Below are 17568 nucleotides of genomic sequence, written 5' to 3'. Positions count from 1 at the left end.
ATGCCCGCGCAGTTGAAGATGTCAGAGACTTGATCTCTCTGCGCCTGCCACCATGTTACATCTCATCAATGATATTCATGTTGCCCTTACAGCTTCCTGGTATAAGCAAGATCTTGGGATTATACAAACTGCTGCTTCTGTTTCCAGTCCAGATTTCTGGAAATGAAACCCTGCCGCCGTCGCCTCCCGCGCTCACGAGCGCCGCGCTTGTCTGCGACCATAGCAGAGCTGCCCTGGCCTCCGCAGCTCTTCAGCCCGGTGCCCGGCCCCAGGGGCCCAAGCGGCTGCCGCCGCGGCTCTCCGTCCCCCTCCTCCGGAGCACGGGTCCCCTGGCAGGGGGGTGCAGAACGACCCCAGAGAAGGCTCTGCCCGAAGGTGCAGCGGCGAACAGGCCACCGAGACGCTCGAGGCTGCAGTCCAGCCTTCGGAGGACAGGGCTCTGCACACAGCCCAGCTCCAACCTCTAGGTGCGGCTGCCGGACAGTGTATACAGAGCCATCAAGACAGCAAGCAGAAAGCAAATGGCGGCTCCCGCGAGTGGATTTTCGGCACAGAAACCACAGCCCCTCCAACAATCCCAATCCACAAACTCTCCCTGTATAAAAAATATTCAAAAAAAAAAGAAAAAAAAAAAGGCGGGGCGCACTGAGCTTTCTTTGCCTCGGGTACTTACAATCCACTGCTGATTACACATTCAGCTTCTCCGCCCGGAGCGAAGCGAAAGAGGAAGCAGATGGGAGCAAAGCGCCCGCGGCTCTGAGCAGCCAAGCGTCTCTTTTTCGATTTCTTTGTTCTTCCTGCTCCTTGGCAAAGTGGTCCGCTACAGATTAACGGTGAAAGGAGCTCTAACAGACTGTGCGAAATCTCTATTAAAGCCGCTGCTTTGAGCACCACGCTCAGCACTTCAGCAACCCCCGTACGCAGCGGCCATCTTGCAATTTATCCTGGGTGTGTTTCTTTATGCCCCTACATTCCAGGTTAGGCCGAAAGGTGTGCATCTTCTAAGAGTTAAAGACCTGATGCCTACATAGGTCTATTTTCTGTTGAAATCACCTCAGAAAAGGATAGTATTCGAGTGCAAGTGGGTATACAACAATACTATTTTTAGTATCAAGAGCTGGACCAAGATCCTTATTCTTCTCATCAGTTGTCTGGCCTCAGAGACATCATTTAGCCTCTCTGCACCCAATACACAGGATAAACTGTGATGATAGCATGAAATGAGTATGTGAACATGCCCATCATGAGGAACCTGTGTTTAGCACAGCCGAGAGCCCTATGCTAGCCCTTCACTGAGCTGACCTTGCACTTCCCCCTTTGACTCCTCAGCTCCCTCACTCCCACCACCCCATCTAAGCCCAAGTCTCTACTTTCAACCCTTGTTCAACCTCCTCTCCTTGAATCTCCCAGTTCACTAGGACACGAGAACGTTTTCTTCTTGAAACTAAAACAAAGTGGTTTATATTTGCTCAAAAAGATACTGCAACAAGGACAAATGGTTTAGTAACAGGGAAACCATTCATAAGTAAAAAGTTTTTCCTAAAAAACAAGGGCTGAGGCTGTAGCTCTCTGGTATAGTGCTTGCCTCGCATGTGTGAGGCACTGTGTTCAAACCCCAGCACCACATAAAAATAAATAAAGATACTCTGTGTTCATATACAGCTAAATAAATATTTTTAAAAAACCAGAAATACTATTATTCAAGCTGGTCACCTACTCATTTACTCTTGAATCTGAGTAATCTCTAGGTGTTTGAAAAATAAAATCCACCCTCCCGGGATAGTACTTTTCCACTAGTGAGGAGAGAGAGTGAGCAGACTCATTTCAATGAGTGAGTGGTTTCATTTCAAGCTGGCATGACATGAGTGCTCACTTACAGAAGCTCTCAGAAGGAGATGTCTTGTCACTAGCAAGGTGTCGGTGGGCAGAGCACACATTACAGTGGGGAGCTTTCCACTTCCACAGGGGAGATCTGTCAACCAAGACTGGATGCCCACGTGGTGATTAACAACTCTCCTCTCCCTGCAGGAATGAAGGAGAGGAGCTCTGAGAAAGACCTGCCACTCCAGGCCATGCTACAAGGTACTTCCTATTTGAAACATCCAAAGCAGACCGTGAAAACCCATACATCCGGGCAATTACATATATCAGCTTGGATTATTCTTTTTAAAAAATAATGTGAGTCTCTGTGCATTAGATGACTTGTTTGGCTTTTGCTATAAGGAGTGAAAAAATTAAAATGTTAGAATTCCTTGACAATTGATGCTGAAATTGCAGAGTCATGGACTCCTTAATCCTTGTAGAATCTTTAAAAATAATCCAAATAGTACAATTACTATGTGTCAATTAAAAAGAAAATTAATGACATTAAACAAAACAATCTAAATCAACTCTCACATTTTACAATTGAAAGCCTGAGCCCCACAGTTTAACATGCTTGTTAATCTCACAGAGAAGCAAATCTTGCTTGACTCTTTTTGATACTCTGTACTCTATGCAATATTGATGAGTCAAAAGACATCCTTATTTTTTTTTTCCACATTTTTTGGGTGCATTATATTTATACTCAATGGTGTGATTTGTTGTTAGGTATTCATACATGCACACGATATAACATTATAATCTGATCAAAATAATTCCCCAGTCCTTCCCTCTCTATCCCCTCCTCCCACCCCTTGGTCTTTTTTCCTCTATTCTGCTGATTTTTTTTTTTATTTTCACTTTTCTTTTTTTTCTTCTTCTCTAGTTTTCATAGTTTCCACATATGAAAGTAAACACAGAACTCTTGACCTTTTGACTTTGGTTTATTTCACTAAACATAATGTCCTAAAGTTCCATCCATTTTCCTGCAAATGACATAATTTCATTTTTTAAGGCTGTATAAAACTCCATTGTGCATATATACTACATTTTCTTTATCCATTCATGTATTCATGGAACCTAGGCTGGTTCCATAGTTCAGCTATTGTGAATTGTACCGCAATATACATGACTAGGCATGTATCACTGTAGTATGCTAATTTTTAAAAATGTCTAAATTTTTCATTTGTTCACCATACAATAGGTTTTGGGGTTTCAGTTTTGCAGTTGAGGAAACCAAAGCTTTGAGAAATTACTTACCTGACTACTGTTTAAAAAGAGGAGTGAAGATTTGTACCTCTTTGTCTTCCCTACCTAATCTGCTGAGAAAAGAAAAGCAGCCATCTATTTGGTGAATTTCAAAAGAGGTCTTATTTGATGTTCAAATCGCTTACTGTCTTTCGGGATGAATCCTTATCATGTGGAAAGTGCTCTGGAGAACACAAAGAAATGTCAGGGTCTAAGATGTAATTCCCACTTCAGCAAAACAAAGCTTCCTGAATATGTGTTGGCTGATGTAATGCACTTTGAGGTTAATGACTCAAGTGTTCAATAACCTTGCCAGCAGGAATTTTCCCTGTACTCCACAGAACAGGAATGGATGAGGGCATATTTGTGCTCAGTCTCCGTGGTTGGAGTTGGCTCTTTGAATGCTGCAGCCCACAGAGAGAGCCAAGCTCCAGCCACTCTTCACTGGCACAAGCTGCAGTAAAGGCGTGGTGTGAGGTCTGTGGGGAAACCAAATGATATACAATCGTGCCTCCTTCAAGAGCAGCTTATAAATAATGCAGTGGGACAAGGCACCTATTTCTAGATAGATAACAGTTCACAGCATTCGTGTCCATTGTCAAGTGAGTAATACAGAGAATAATAACTAGAGCTCTTTAAGGATAAAAAAGAAATATCTGGGGCTGAGGTTGTGGCTCAGTGGTAGAGCGCTTGCCTTGTATGTGTGAGGCCCTGGGTTTGATCAGCACCACATACGAATAAATAAATAAAAATATTGTGTCCATCTACAACTAAAAAAAAAAAGAAAGAAAGAAAAAGAAAAAGAAACATCTGAACAGGGCAGGTTCCTAGGAGGAGGCAGGACTTGAGCCACAGAATTCCAAGATAAGAGACAGCTTCTCTGTTTCATATAACCTCTTGTCTCTGAGCCAATTTCTTCACCATCAGAGCGGACATCAAAGCCCCAGCCCTACCCTCCTCAAGCTCTTCTGAGAATCCAATGAAGTAACTGGCAGGAAAGCATTTGCAAAATTGCTACCCTATCTTAACTACAGTAGTGCTGTTGGTAGTGCAATTATAAGCAGAGCTGAACGGGGTGTTCTTAACCAAACACTGGAACTTGGGTATGGAAATGGGATTGGACACAGCATGTTGGCAGGAGATTGAAAGAAAGTAGACCATTCAGATTAAGTGAGTGAACCACTAATTCCTGAATCCATTACTTCTACAGATGATTGGGACTCTTTTCCATGAGACTAGAGGCAGAGCCTGAGAATAAAAACATCCTCACAGAGAAACATACTTTCATAGAGGAATTTCTGTAGGATCCTACCACTGAGCTTTCCATCTCCAAGCCCAAGGATCTCACTCCCTGTTCATGATGTAGAATTTCTCAGTTGCCTCTCTATATTTCACAAGGGGTGTGTTTGTGTGTGTGTGTGTGTGTATGAGAGAAGATATTTTTAATATATTTAACCAGCAAAAATTTAGTGCACATATGTACACAAACACCCATAGTACACACAATATACTGAATATTTATATATATGTACATATATTTATTTAAAAATGCATCACAGTAAAAATTTTCTAGAAAGTATACCACACATAACTCCTATATTCAAAAAGTTCATATAAATTTCTGCTACATGTGTTTCTATACATATATCTCAGTTCAAAAATTATATTCAACAGAGTTCCTATATTCAAGAAGTTTATCGTATAAACTAAAGGGGGAGATAAGACCTGCCATAAGTAACTTTAATTATATATAGTAAATTACATAAACCCCAAAGAAAGATACATATAATATGGTGAGTAATGAAAGATAAATCTCAGGGTGGGAGGAAATTAAAGAAGAGAGTATTTTGTTTTAGACAAAAAATGATAGAGCAAAATGGGAAGGAAGCCAAGCAGCTGCATTAGCAGAGAGTGTTACATAACATCTGTGAAAAGAAGCGCTAGAAAATAAGTTTGGAACGATGTGATGGAGCCTGACTGTAGCAGGTATTCTCTTTCAGATTAAAGTTTTCAAATTTAAGCCACAGATTTAAACTAAAGAAATCGTGGATATCATGCAGACAGATATCAGAGCTAAAGGGAGGATCCCAACTACCGTGGGAGAATATTTAGAAGAGTTGCCTATGCACCTGTGTTAAAATGAAGCACTTGTTCCCGTCAGGGAAACTGGTCAGCTTATGTGTGATCACGCATCCATCTAAAAACTTATTCGAGGACCTGGTCTACCAGCAGACATTGGTCATTATTTTTGTGCATCCAGGATTCACTTTCCTTCTTAAAAACATCTGACTTTCTTGGGAACTGATCTCAAACTCTTTGGGTTGGTGGGTGAAGAGCTCTCAAGTTTGTCTTGCCAAGGCAAGAAGAACCTCCCTTCCCCGCCCTCTGGAGAGAGCTTCCGAGAGAGAAATACATGGAGGCAGATAGACTGGCAGACACCAGTTCTGCACTCAGGTCATGAAAGTTATCACTTCCCTAAACTTGGATCTGAAAGGTCGTGCCAGGACAGCATGGAGGACTGGAGCTCATGTCCTCCAATCTGGATTCTGTCCAGATCCTTCCAGACAGAAGACAGTTTCTTTGCTTCTGACTTCTGTTCCTTAGCCCCACTGAAATGCTCTTGCTTCCTGACATTTTCCAGTTTTCCTTTGATTCTACGAACCTCTTAGTATCCTTTCAATCACCTCCTCCCCTCCCCCTTTTAAAGTAATGGGAGTTGATTTCTTTAATTACACAAGACCAATGTCTCTAGCATGTAAGAAGTAGTCTCCCAGACACTCTACAGTGGACAAGAGATAAGTCATTAACCTCGTGAGACTGAAAAAGCAGAAATGTACAATGTTAAAGACTAGGGCAAAAAAAGCCCTGGATAATACCAGAGAAGTCTATAATTATCACAGGTGGAAAATCAGCAGGGAAATAAATAATGCAGAGAAAGTATCACCATAAAATTTAACCTAGCAGAAAATGAATTAATTATAAAGGCATCCATTTTGTAGTCCTTTTTTTTTTTTGCTAACAGTTATAACAAAGATTCGCACTTGTTTCATAATTGGTGAAAGAGACCTTTGGGCTACGTTTGTTCTACCATCACATGCTACCAAGGAAGGAGCATGGGGGGAGGAAGTGGTCTCCTAAAGTCTCCTGTCCAGGAAGTGGCTGAGCCAGATTTTGAACTGCATTCTGCCATTGCACATTGCCTCACATAACACAGCTGCTCTGGCGGGTAGCCACAACCCCTTCCGTGCTTGTGAGCACCCATTTAGTTTGCTTCTCACTGGATGTTTTCAATACCATCACCCTTTGTTCCCTGTTCAGATTATGGCCACTTTCTATCTGAGTCATATGTGAGTGTAGCCAAAGCAAGAGGACCGTCATGTCTGGGAGCCCGTAAGTTGCTTTTCAAGTTAATGGCAGCAGCCTCTTCTCTGTAGATTCCTAGTTGATTGTTATATCTTCACACGTCCCTTCTTCAATTCCAAGCACCTCTTATGTCAATAATAGCGTTTCCCATGGGGAAGCAGGGTGAGCCTCCTGGCTCTCACAGGCAAACTCCTTCCAGGAATTGCCACCTCTCCCAGTCTGTGATCCCTTCCTCAGGTTACTGGCATCCAAGACTGGTCATGAAGGGGTACAGAGATCTGGCTCCCTCGTCCTGTTTTGTTGAGACAGCCTGAGGGCTGTCCTAGCTCCCCAGGTCCCTGAGGTTGGCTGTGTCTTTGTTGCATTGCACCTCAGCTGGACTTCTGCTCCTGTTTGCTGTGGCTGCTGCTAGTATCACAGGTGCTGATCCTGAGCGCACACCTGGGAAGCCACCTTGGATCACAGCCCCGGGGTCTCTTTCAGCCAATCTGTGAGGTTTCCTCCCTCACACCCAGTTCTATGAGAACATCTGATGTTCAAATAATTTTGTTTTAGCTGGAAGCGGTGGCACACGCCTGTAATCCCAGCAGCTCAGGAGGCTGAGACAGGAAGATGGTGAGTTCAAAGCCAGCCCCAGCAACAGCAAGGTGCTAAGCAACTCAGTGAGACCCTGTCTCTAAATAAACTACAAAATAGGGCTGGGGATGTGGCTCAGTGGTTGAGTGCCCCTGAGTTCAATTCCTGGTACAAAATAAATAAATAAATAAATTTGGTTTTACCTCCTTCGGTTTTGTGATTTGTGTTTCTAACTATTTCAGAATACAATTCTCAATCTCCAGGCTTGTTTTTTGAAGTAAGAAGCTTTTGAGGTTAGTGTGCTCAAAATTTCCATTTCCTGTAAAGCACTCTAGAGACCACCCTATCCCCAACCATTTCCTGAGGGTTGCTTGTGTGCTGTGATCTCAGCTAAGCCTCTCACTTTTGTTGTTTCTCACAATCACCCTGTTGTCGTTTATTATCCTACCTTTCTAGTTGGTAAAACTAAGGCTCAGAGATATGAAGTGACTGATGGACGACCAAACAGCTGGAGAAATGTCTCCAACTTCTACTAAACGATAACCTGTGATTTGTGAATCAAATTTCCCATTTTACAGACACATAGGTGTGAAGTGGTAGAACCAGGCTTCCAGTCCACTCTTTGGTTGACTCTGGAAGGCTCCGACTTTATCCTGACCTCCCTATCATCACCTGGTTTTCAGATGAAGAAACTGAGGCAAAACAATAAGAATCTTGCGGCTGTCCCCACACCACATAGCCCGAGTGACAGCACTGAGTCTGACCTTAACTTTTCTGTGTTCCACTCCCCAGCATCAGCTAGCTCTCCTGCTCAGCAGGGCCAGAATCTGTCTGGAGGACTCCAGCTGCCTTATCCAAGCGCGGCTGGTGGAGCAGCATTCTCACTTAGATTGTAACACTCGCCACATATAAGACTGAGAATGTAGGCCACCTGCCCATGTGATTGTATTTCATAACTTAGAGCTAAAAATAGCACTCAGCTTGCTGGCCCTGTGTAGAACATATTGAAAGCTCATATTCAAATTCTCTCGCTTCTTGGATTAGTGTTAAGATGATGGCTTCCCAGGCTCCTTTCTCCCACTTCTATCTCACCCAGCAGGGAGTGGATTATGCTTGTCCACGGTGCTTTCCACAGGAATAACTGAGCTCTTATTTTTAAAGACGGATTTCACAATGTTACACAATTTGTTGCACCTTCAGAATTCATTTTGGAAAGCAGGGGAGTGAAGTGCTTAGGGGGTGTAGGCTGTACAGCCAGACAGTGAGATAAGGCTGGGATCCTGGGCAAGACGTGAGACCTTGGTCTTAATCTCCTCATCTGTGAAATGGGGGCAAAAGCATATACCTGTTTCCTGGGAGTGTTGTGAAGATTAAACCAAGTAGCTCATGGTCATTGTTTAGTGTTTTATAAACATAGAGAGATGGGGAACAAATAGTGTAACTAAAATCCCAAATCAACAACTATAAAAAGTCACCGCCACCTAGCATGACCAGCTTGTCTTGGTTTCCCCGGAACTTTCTGGTTTTAGCACTAAGAATCTCACATCCAGGACCCTTCTTAATCCTGGACTAACTGGAATATTTAATGATTACTTTACTCACTATCAATGAAACAAACAAGAGCTTCTGTGTTATTCACTTGTTCAAGAATTATTTATTGATAATTATTACATTCCAGAAACTTTGACAGTATTTTAAGATAAACATGGAAAACAAAACAAAACAAACAAACAAACAACAACAACAACAACAAAACAAACCACGTGTCCTTTTGGAGCATTCCAGTGAATGAAAGGGCATCATGAAAAATGGACAAATTATATACGAGCTCTCCTGAAAGTTGGCATGAAATGTTAAAAGAATATAAGTAATTGTGAGATGCAATGCTCCCAGGGGGACACACTTCAGGAATTTCATGGATTATACTCATCTGTCTAATATTGGATATTTTCCCAAGCATTAGCATTATGGGGAGTAAGTTAGGTTACTTAGGAAAAAGCATTCCTATTGCTTTATAATGGAACTTCTCAGCATTTTTAATAGGTTGATGGGCATGTGACTCCCCAGGAGGGGAGTATTTTAAGATTATTTTCAAATTTTAAATATTTCCTGGCAACAAACTTATTTTGAGACCAATATTTCACAGGGTTTTTATGGAAAGAAAAATGTAAGTGATACCTGGCATTGGATATAGAAAGTTCAGATCAGGGAGAAAAGTGTCAAACCCCAATTTCTCATAAATGGAGAAACCATGTTTCAATTAGGAAGGCCAAAGCTGTTGTCTTAATTTTTTTTTTTTTTTGCTTATGAACCTCCTCTTAGAATGATGAACACATGAATGCACAGAAGACAAGAGGCTTCAATCCAGAAGCTTGAACTTTTCAGAGCATAGTGGAGAGATGCTAAATCTTCTTAGGAATTGAGAAAATCTCATTCTCTGAGTGAATTTTGAGCCTTCATATGAGCAGAGATGGATAAAGTCAACCAAGACTGAAATAAATTTTGATGCAAGAAAGAAATATACAATTGTGGACTATCATGGGATCAGAATAGCGTAGAATGCATGAAAGCAATAGTTGGACGAAATAATAGTAATCACTTCTATGTGTTGAGTGCTTTCTATAACATGTGTTATCTTACTTAATCATGGTAGTTTAGGCTGTGGCTCCTGAAATCAGACTCCAAGGTTTCAAATATGATTTTATCATTTACCAGTGGTACAATCCTGGGGAAACTACTAAAATTCCTCTCATAATTTCCATATTTAAAGTGGCAATCACAATAGTATCTTTTTCACGAAGCTTACAGAAGTCTCATGACCTAATTGTTATAGACCATTTTCTAATTCATAGTAAAGCTTAGTACACACTAGCAAATGTTTTTAGTGTTTTAGTTGATGGGTATTATCATATCATTTTTTTTTCACTGAGGAGTTAACTGAGGACAGCAGTGATCTGTAATAGACTTAATCTAGCAATGTCATTTACCCCCAGAGATTACCATAGTTTATGAGGGAGGAGGAATTGGAAACCAGTGTCATACATTTCAGCCTAGTTTTTAATGTCCTTGGTCTCATTCTAAATTATTTTTGTCTGAGCCATCACTTATATTTTTACCTTTTGTATCACACCAGGCTTGGTGAGTTCTCTCCTTGGCTGTGAGGTGTTTTAAACATGTCTCAACAGAGATGTTAGCAAGAGGTACAGAACCTTAAGATGCTCTCTTCTGATTTAGGAGGCATTCTCCTATTTCCAGGACCTGCTGCTGAAGTCATTCTTCACAGGCTTAAAGTCCCCCTGATCTGTCCTCATCCAGCCTACACAACAGCAGGAGTGAAAGGAGAGGGAAGAGGAGAGAGAGAGAGAAAGCAAACTTAAGCATAAATGTTCTGTCATTGTCTTTTAGGTCAGAAGTAAATATCTTTATTTCTTTCTTCTTTAACACGAGATCTACACTCCTAATGTATTTTTAGGTGTCCAATTCAGTATTGTTAACTCTAGGCACAGTGTACATAGCAGATCTCTAGAACTTATCCAACTTGCATAACTGAAACTTCATTTCCGTTGGGCAACTCCACTACCACTCTGCTTTCCCTTCTAAGGGTCTGACCGTGATAGACATCTCATGCATGTGGGATCCAGTGGTCTTTGGCCTCCTGTGCCTGGCTGATTTGACTCAGCATAACCTCCTCAGGGTCCATTCTCATTGTTGTATGTGGTAGATTTTCCTCCTTTGTAAAGCCTGAGTAACATTTCCTACAGGTTGCAGCTTCCTGTAATCTGTCCTCTATCCCGCCTACAAGATAGGAGGGAGAGACTGAGAATGAGAATGAGAGAGAGAAAGAAAGAGGTAGACAAACCGGAAGATGGGTAGGGGAGACAGAGGGAGAGAAAGGCAGGGGGAGTTCTGAAACAGAAACACTCTGTAATTCTGTAACTATTTTGTAGGGGGAGTTCTGAAACAGAAACACTCTGTAATTCTGTAACTATTTTGTAAGTCAGAAGTGAATAATTTATATATTTTTAAGTAAAACAGAAAAATACCCTAAAAAGCCCCATGGAATGTCTATAATTATTTGCTCACCAGTGTTTGTTCATTCAGGGAGTGTTTTTGTCAGTCCACATCCAAGAAAACTCTTTTAAAGAACACTTCAGATTATAAGTGAAGCACAGCCTTCACTGTAGGGGTGGGGTGGGGTGGCACTAGCTTGACTATTCTAGGCAGGCCCTTCATGTTATAGTTAGATAGGAAGAATGAATTCTGCTGCTCTATTGCACAGCAGGATGATTCTAGTTAACAATAATTCATTGTGTGTCTCAAAATAGAAGACACGATTTTAAATGTACTGAGTATAAAAATGATAAAAATTTAAGGTGGATATGATAATTACCCTAATTTGATCATTACACAATATATTCTTGAGTCAAAATATCACATTGTACCTTATAAATGTATACCATTACTATATAAAAATAATAAAGACAATATATTCCCCCCAAACTTCTGATGTTCATTGATTGAATGATTGACAGGTATGTTCTTTCAATATACATGTGTGGAGCACCTAATATGTGCTAGACCCTAGCATGCATGTTGACTATCCTATGATTGACATCATTGATGAATTGATATGTGAAGGTTAAATTTTATTTAGTTCAGTGAAGTCATGCTGCCTTTTCTGTTTGTGCCTCTTTATTTCTGTTGTGCTTATCTCTCTGGTCCTCCATGTCACAGGAGGTTCAATTCATGAACCACATTATCTAGACTCTTTTTTCTTGTGGCCCCTTGATGTATTTGGCCAGCAGATTATCAAAAGGAAGGAGGAAAGAGATGCTGAAGTATTTATACCCTAAACTCCCTGCCTACTAGTCTGAGGATTCAAGTAGCTCTTAAATTTTCAGCCCTGCCAGGCTGCCTCTCTCCCATGGTTACTTCTTGCTGCATGGAAGAAAAAAAAAGCTACTTCTATATAAATATAATAAAATCACTTTATACAAAGTCATATTGATTTAAACTTCATAATCTCATATATAAACGTACCCAGATTGCAACTGGAAGATTGTCCATTGGCAAGTAATTCAAATTATACAATATATATTTTCACTTCTTATCATACAAGAATCAGAATATTCATTTCACTTTTCCAAATCTTCCCAATTTACAATTGCATGTCCTTCAAGACTTACACACCATTTACTTCTTAAAGAAAAGGGAAAACAGGAGAAGGAGTCTCACATTGGCCAATCATTTTCTCTGGCCAAGCATTATTTTTGGTGCTTTATATATGTAGCTCACGCTAGTGTCTATCTCTGAGCTGCATCCCCAGCCCTTTATTTTATTTTATTTTGAGGCTTGATTTTTCTAAATTGCCAAGGCTGGCCTTGAACTTGTGATCCTTCTGCTTCAGCCCCCAAGTAGCTGGGATTATAAGCATGCTTTATATTTTTTGTTTAATTTTCATAAAATACTTATTAAGCTTATGCTATAATTTCTATTATTTTAAGATGGAAACTAAAATTTAAAGGTACCGCACAACTTTCTAAATATCTGATAGAGGTAGATTTGTTATTGAAACTTGCTGGCTGGCTTAAAAGTTTATGTTCCATGAAAACTGTGTTCTCTGAAACCATACTCTTCCATTTCTTCCGAATGGTACTTGCTGGCTGAGCCTGAAGTCCTTGATGTTAAGGAACAATCAAATTCACTTCTGCATCGCTAGCATTTAAGCTGGATGAAGAGGGGCTAAGTGTTGGAATGAGGGTATGGAGTTACTTACCACTCTAGGAAACTTCAGCTCTTATTTGAGACGTTTTGGAGCATTCCTGTTGCCAGGTCTACGAATGTCTGCCAAGGCAAAGATGTGTGGCTGTATCCAATGACACATTTCTGTAGTGTAAACCAACCCTAAACTTATAAAAATGCCTGAGAGATGAAAGAAAACCCTCCAAAATTTGCTATTGGCCTTTACTTTTGGACAGAATGGATACATTCTATTCTATGGACTATCTTGGATAACTGAGTGGATCTTGTGTTAAGGGAATTTCTTTCATGTTCACTGTCAGATTTATATTGAGCCAACTTAGTTTCATTTGAGAATAAAACATTTGTTTCACTTCGTAATTTTTTCCATTTTTTTTTGAGAGAACTGCTTTCTGCCTAAAGAATTATGTGGTGTGAGCACTCAGGTACTTATTGAGTGTCAAGCACTGTTTGTGGGGATGAAGAACACAGGGTCATAAAGTGTAGCTAGTCATGCTCCACAGTTGATGGCCTTCTTTGGTCTCTGCCCTTCTATCTTATTATATAACTACATTTCTCCTTAATGTTACTTCCCAACCCTGCCTCAATTCCTTTTGTGCAAAGACATTAGCTCTAATATATTTAGGCATATGCATTTCCTTGAAAATGATAGAATTATTTTATAAATAAACTTTAAACTTACATAGGTGGTAAGCTATCGATCTCATTCTTTTTATAACATGTTCACTTACTGATTTGCTTTAGGGAACTATCCATGTACTGTTCTGAATTCTACTGAATTGCTTCAGACCACAGCACAGACTTTCTTTTTTCTTTTTCTTTCCCTCCCTCTCTCCCTCCCTCCCTTCCTTCCTTCCTTCCCTCCTTTTTTTCTTCATTCCTTTCTTCTTTTAACAGTTTTACCGATATCTTAGATGCTTCAAAATTCATGCATCAAAATGTAAAACCCAGTAGATTTTATTATATTTACAACGTAATGCAACCAGTACCACTATCTAAATCTGTCACCTGAAAGGAGGCTTATTGGCGGCAGTAACTTTCCATTCTCCCTCATCTAAACCCTGAAAATCACAAATCCACTTTCTGTTTTTATGCTATAATGTCTGAAAGCCCTTTATTTCTTTTTTATAACTGGATAATATTCAGATACATAAATTTACCTCAATTTGGGTATACTTTCATCAATTGATGGACATTTGGTTTTTTTGCACTTTTGGCTATGTTTCTATACACATCTGTGTATAAGTTTGTGTTATGGGCAAGTATGTTAATTCTTTTTGCCATATACATAGGAGTTATACTCAGAAATGAATGAGGTCTCCAATATTACACATCCTCAACTGGTTATTATCTGTCTCTTTGACTTTAGTAAAGTGACTTCTCATCAGAGTAAATTTTAAAATTAGGAAGTTTAAGTTCTCCAATTATTTCTTTTTCAAATTGTTTTGGCAATTTTGGATTCCTTGAATGTCTTTATGAATTTTAAGATTAGTTTGCAATTTTATTTTTAAAGAAAAGCAGCTAGGATTTTTCTAGGGGTTGTTCCTTCCCCTTTTTCCCTCAGTACCTCCCTCCCTTTGTTCCTTGTTTGATAAATTGCTGAGGCTGACTTTGAACTTGTAATCCTCCTGCCTCAGCCTCCCAATTTGCTGTGAGCTACCGTGTTCAGCTTTCTCTCAGGGATTTGGTAGAGCTTTTATATTACATTCTGGACTCTGTCAATTTCCTTCTCAGTTCTCTGTCATTTTCAGCCTTGTTTTTTTGAAAAGAGAGAGAAAGCAGATCCTTGCTGTTTAACTTTATATCTTAGGAACTTGTTTTAATCTCCCAGACATTTTGTGATGAATTTAGTTTATGTTAAGAAAGGACATGGTGGTATTTAAGAACAAGTTTTTGTTAAGTAGAGGCCATAAAGCAAGAAGCTATTCATTTATTAGTTTAAAACATTTATTCATAATATATGTATGTTATAAATCTTTCTAATATCTCAATTTATGAAGTCGAAAAAGATCATTTTGACAAGTAGAGAAAAATGGAGCCCTGGGTTTGAAAGAGGTTCTGGGAAAGTCATTGAGATCTTAGGGTCATCATATAGGTTAAGACACATGTTGGGGAAAGTCTAGTTGTTAACAAAAATGCTTTGCTGTTTTCAAGGTAGGTATGCCTGAAGCATGCTTCAGATCTAGAAAAATGAAAACAAAAAACAACACAAAACCCAAAACTTAAATATAACCTGCTCCATCCAGTGAGAGTAATACTTAAGGAAATTTATTTTTTATTTAGTTTTCATTAGAAGAGATGGCTCCAGCCAGATAAAAGGAAGATCTCTAGCCAAAGAACAATGGGCGATCAATAAATGAATGGAAAGTTTGAAAAGATGAAATAGAAGACCAAGTGCCAATTTATGATTGACAGCTGTCAGTCTTGGGATAGCTATATTTGAAATAGCCCCTTGAGAACTTTATTTAGGACCCTGCACACACAATTTCTTTCACGTCTATGAGGATTCCCACAAGAAGACCCTCAATTTTCACCACCAGGATATATCAAGAGAATTCAAGTAACTCAACAATTTTCACTGAGTTCTTAATGTATGCCTGTTGCTGTTTAAGGATGCCAGGTAGTTTCTGCACCCTTAAACAGGAGCAATGTAGTATATTCCACATCATAGTGGAAAAAATGACAAGCTTTCCTGCTCTTATGGAACTTTTACAGGAGAAAGAAGTTTAAGCACACACACAAAATAAAGGTTATTAGTGAGAAAGTGATACACACCTATTGAGGTCAATAAAGAAAGAAGGGCAGGGAGTACTGGATGATAGTTGAGTTTTCAATTTCTTCTGGGTCAAGGTGAAAATATATAACCACCTCAACTGTTAAAGAGAGTGATTTAAATATTTTTGCCTCTTGGGTATTTGTGACAGGGTTTTATAGATTAAACATTATCAGATTTAAGATGTTTCCCTTTCATTTCCTGTTTAATTTTTTTTTTAATCACAAATCGAAGCCAGGCATTGTGGCACATGCCTGTAAATCCCAGCTTTTCAGGAGTATGAGGCAGGAGGATCACAAGTTTGAGGGCAGCCTCAGCAACTTAGTGAAATCCTGTCTCAAAAAGAAAAAAAAAAAAAAATGAAGAGGGCTAGAGTACAGCTCAGTGGTAGAGCCTCCTGGGTTCAATCCCCAGTACTGCAAAACCAAAGAAAGCAAACCAACAGTAATAAAAAAAACCCAAAAATGAAGTTGAGTTTTTTTAATATTTATTTTTTAGTTGTAGTTGGACACAATACCTTTATTTTATTTATTTATTTTTCTGTGGTGCTGAGGATCGAACCCAGGGCCTTGCACAGGCAAGGCAAGCGCTCTACCACTGAGCCACAACCCCAGCCCTGGAGTTGAGTTTTATCCAGCGATTTTTGTCTCTAGGTATTGAAGTGATCACAATTTTCTCTTTATTCTATTAGTGTGGTGAATTCTATTAATTGATTTTCTAATGTCAGTTCAGTAAGACCACTTATGAAAATAGTCCAAATTCTACATTAGTATTATTTTTATATATTGATGGAATTTTATTAATATTTTATTTAGGATTTTAATATCTAGTTTCATAAAAGATATTGGCCTGTATTTCTCCCTTTTTTGTAATATTCTTGGTGGGTCTTGTTTTCAAGGTATGTTGACCACATAAATGTTGATAAAATATATCCATTCATTTTTAATTACTGAAATACTTTTTATAAGATTGGTATTCCTTCTATTTATATTTTTTAATTGACAGATAATATTGTATATTTTTCTTGTGTATAACATTATGTTTTGAAATATCTATGAATTGTGGAATGGTTAAATCTAATTAACAAATGTATGACCTCACATAGTAGTTTTTGTGATTAGAGCACTCAGTATCTACCCTTTTGACAGTTTTCAAGAATATAATAATATATTATCATTAACTATAGATCTTTTGAAATTTATTACTTTTCTGTATGGCAATCATGTTGTGTACATACATGATAGAATGTTGATCATTCTATTGTTCATATATACTGCATTTTCTTTACCCATATGTTGACGGACACTCAATTGCTTCTGTATCTTGGCTGTTGGTTGTAGTGCTCAATGAACATAGGAGTAGAGATATCTTCTTGAGATAGTGATTTCCTTTGGATTTATATCCAGAAGTGGAATTGCTGGAGCTTATGATAGTTCTATTCTTAATTTTTTTAAGAACCTCCTTATCGTTTTCGATAATGATTGTACCAATTTACATTCCCACCAATAGTGTAAAAGGGTTCTCTTTGCTTCATATCCTGACCAGTACTTTCTGTGTTTTGAATTTTTGTTTAGCCATTCTAACAGTTGTAAGATATTTCATTGTGGTTTTAATTTGCATTTCCCTGATGATTAGTGATTTTGAACATTTTTCACATGCTGATTGGCCTTCTGTATGTCTTCTTTGGAAAGATGTCTATTTAAGTCCTATGCCCAGTTTTAAACTGGTTTATTTATTTATTTTTTGCAATTGAGTTGTATGAATTTCTTGTAAGTTTTTGATATGAACCCATTACCAGATATATGGCTTGCAAATATTTTCTCCCATTCCATAGGTGGTCTTTTCATTTTGTTGATTGTTTTGTTTGCCAGGTAGACACTTTTAGTTCGACACAGTTGCACTTGTTTTGACTTTAGTTTTCGGTGTCATAGCAAAAACATCATCGAGGGGGGATGGGAATAGGAAAGAAAGTAGAATGAATTGGACAT

This window comes from Marmota marmota, unplaced genomic scaffold, assembly GCF_001458135.2.
Source record: "Marmota marmota marmota unplaced genomic scaffold, marMar, whole genome shotgun sequence".
In the NCBI taxonomy this organism is placed as follows: Eukaryota; Metazoa; Chordata; class Mammalia; order Rodentia; family Sciuridae; genus Marmota; species Marmota marmota.
Note: the sequence above shows the minus strand (reverse complement) of the source record.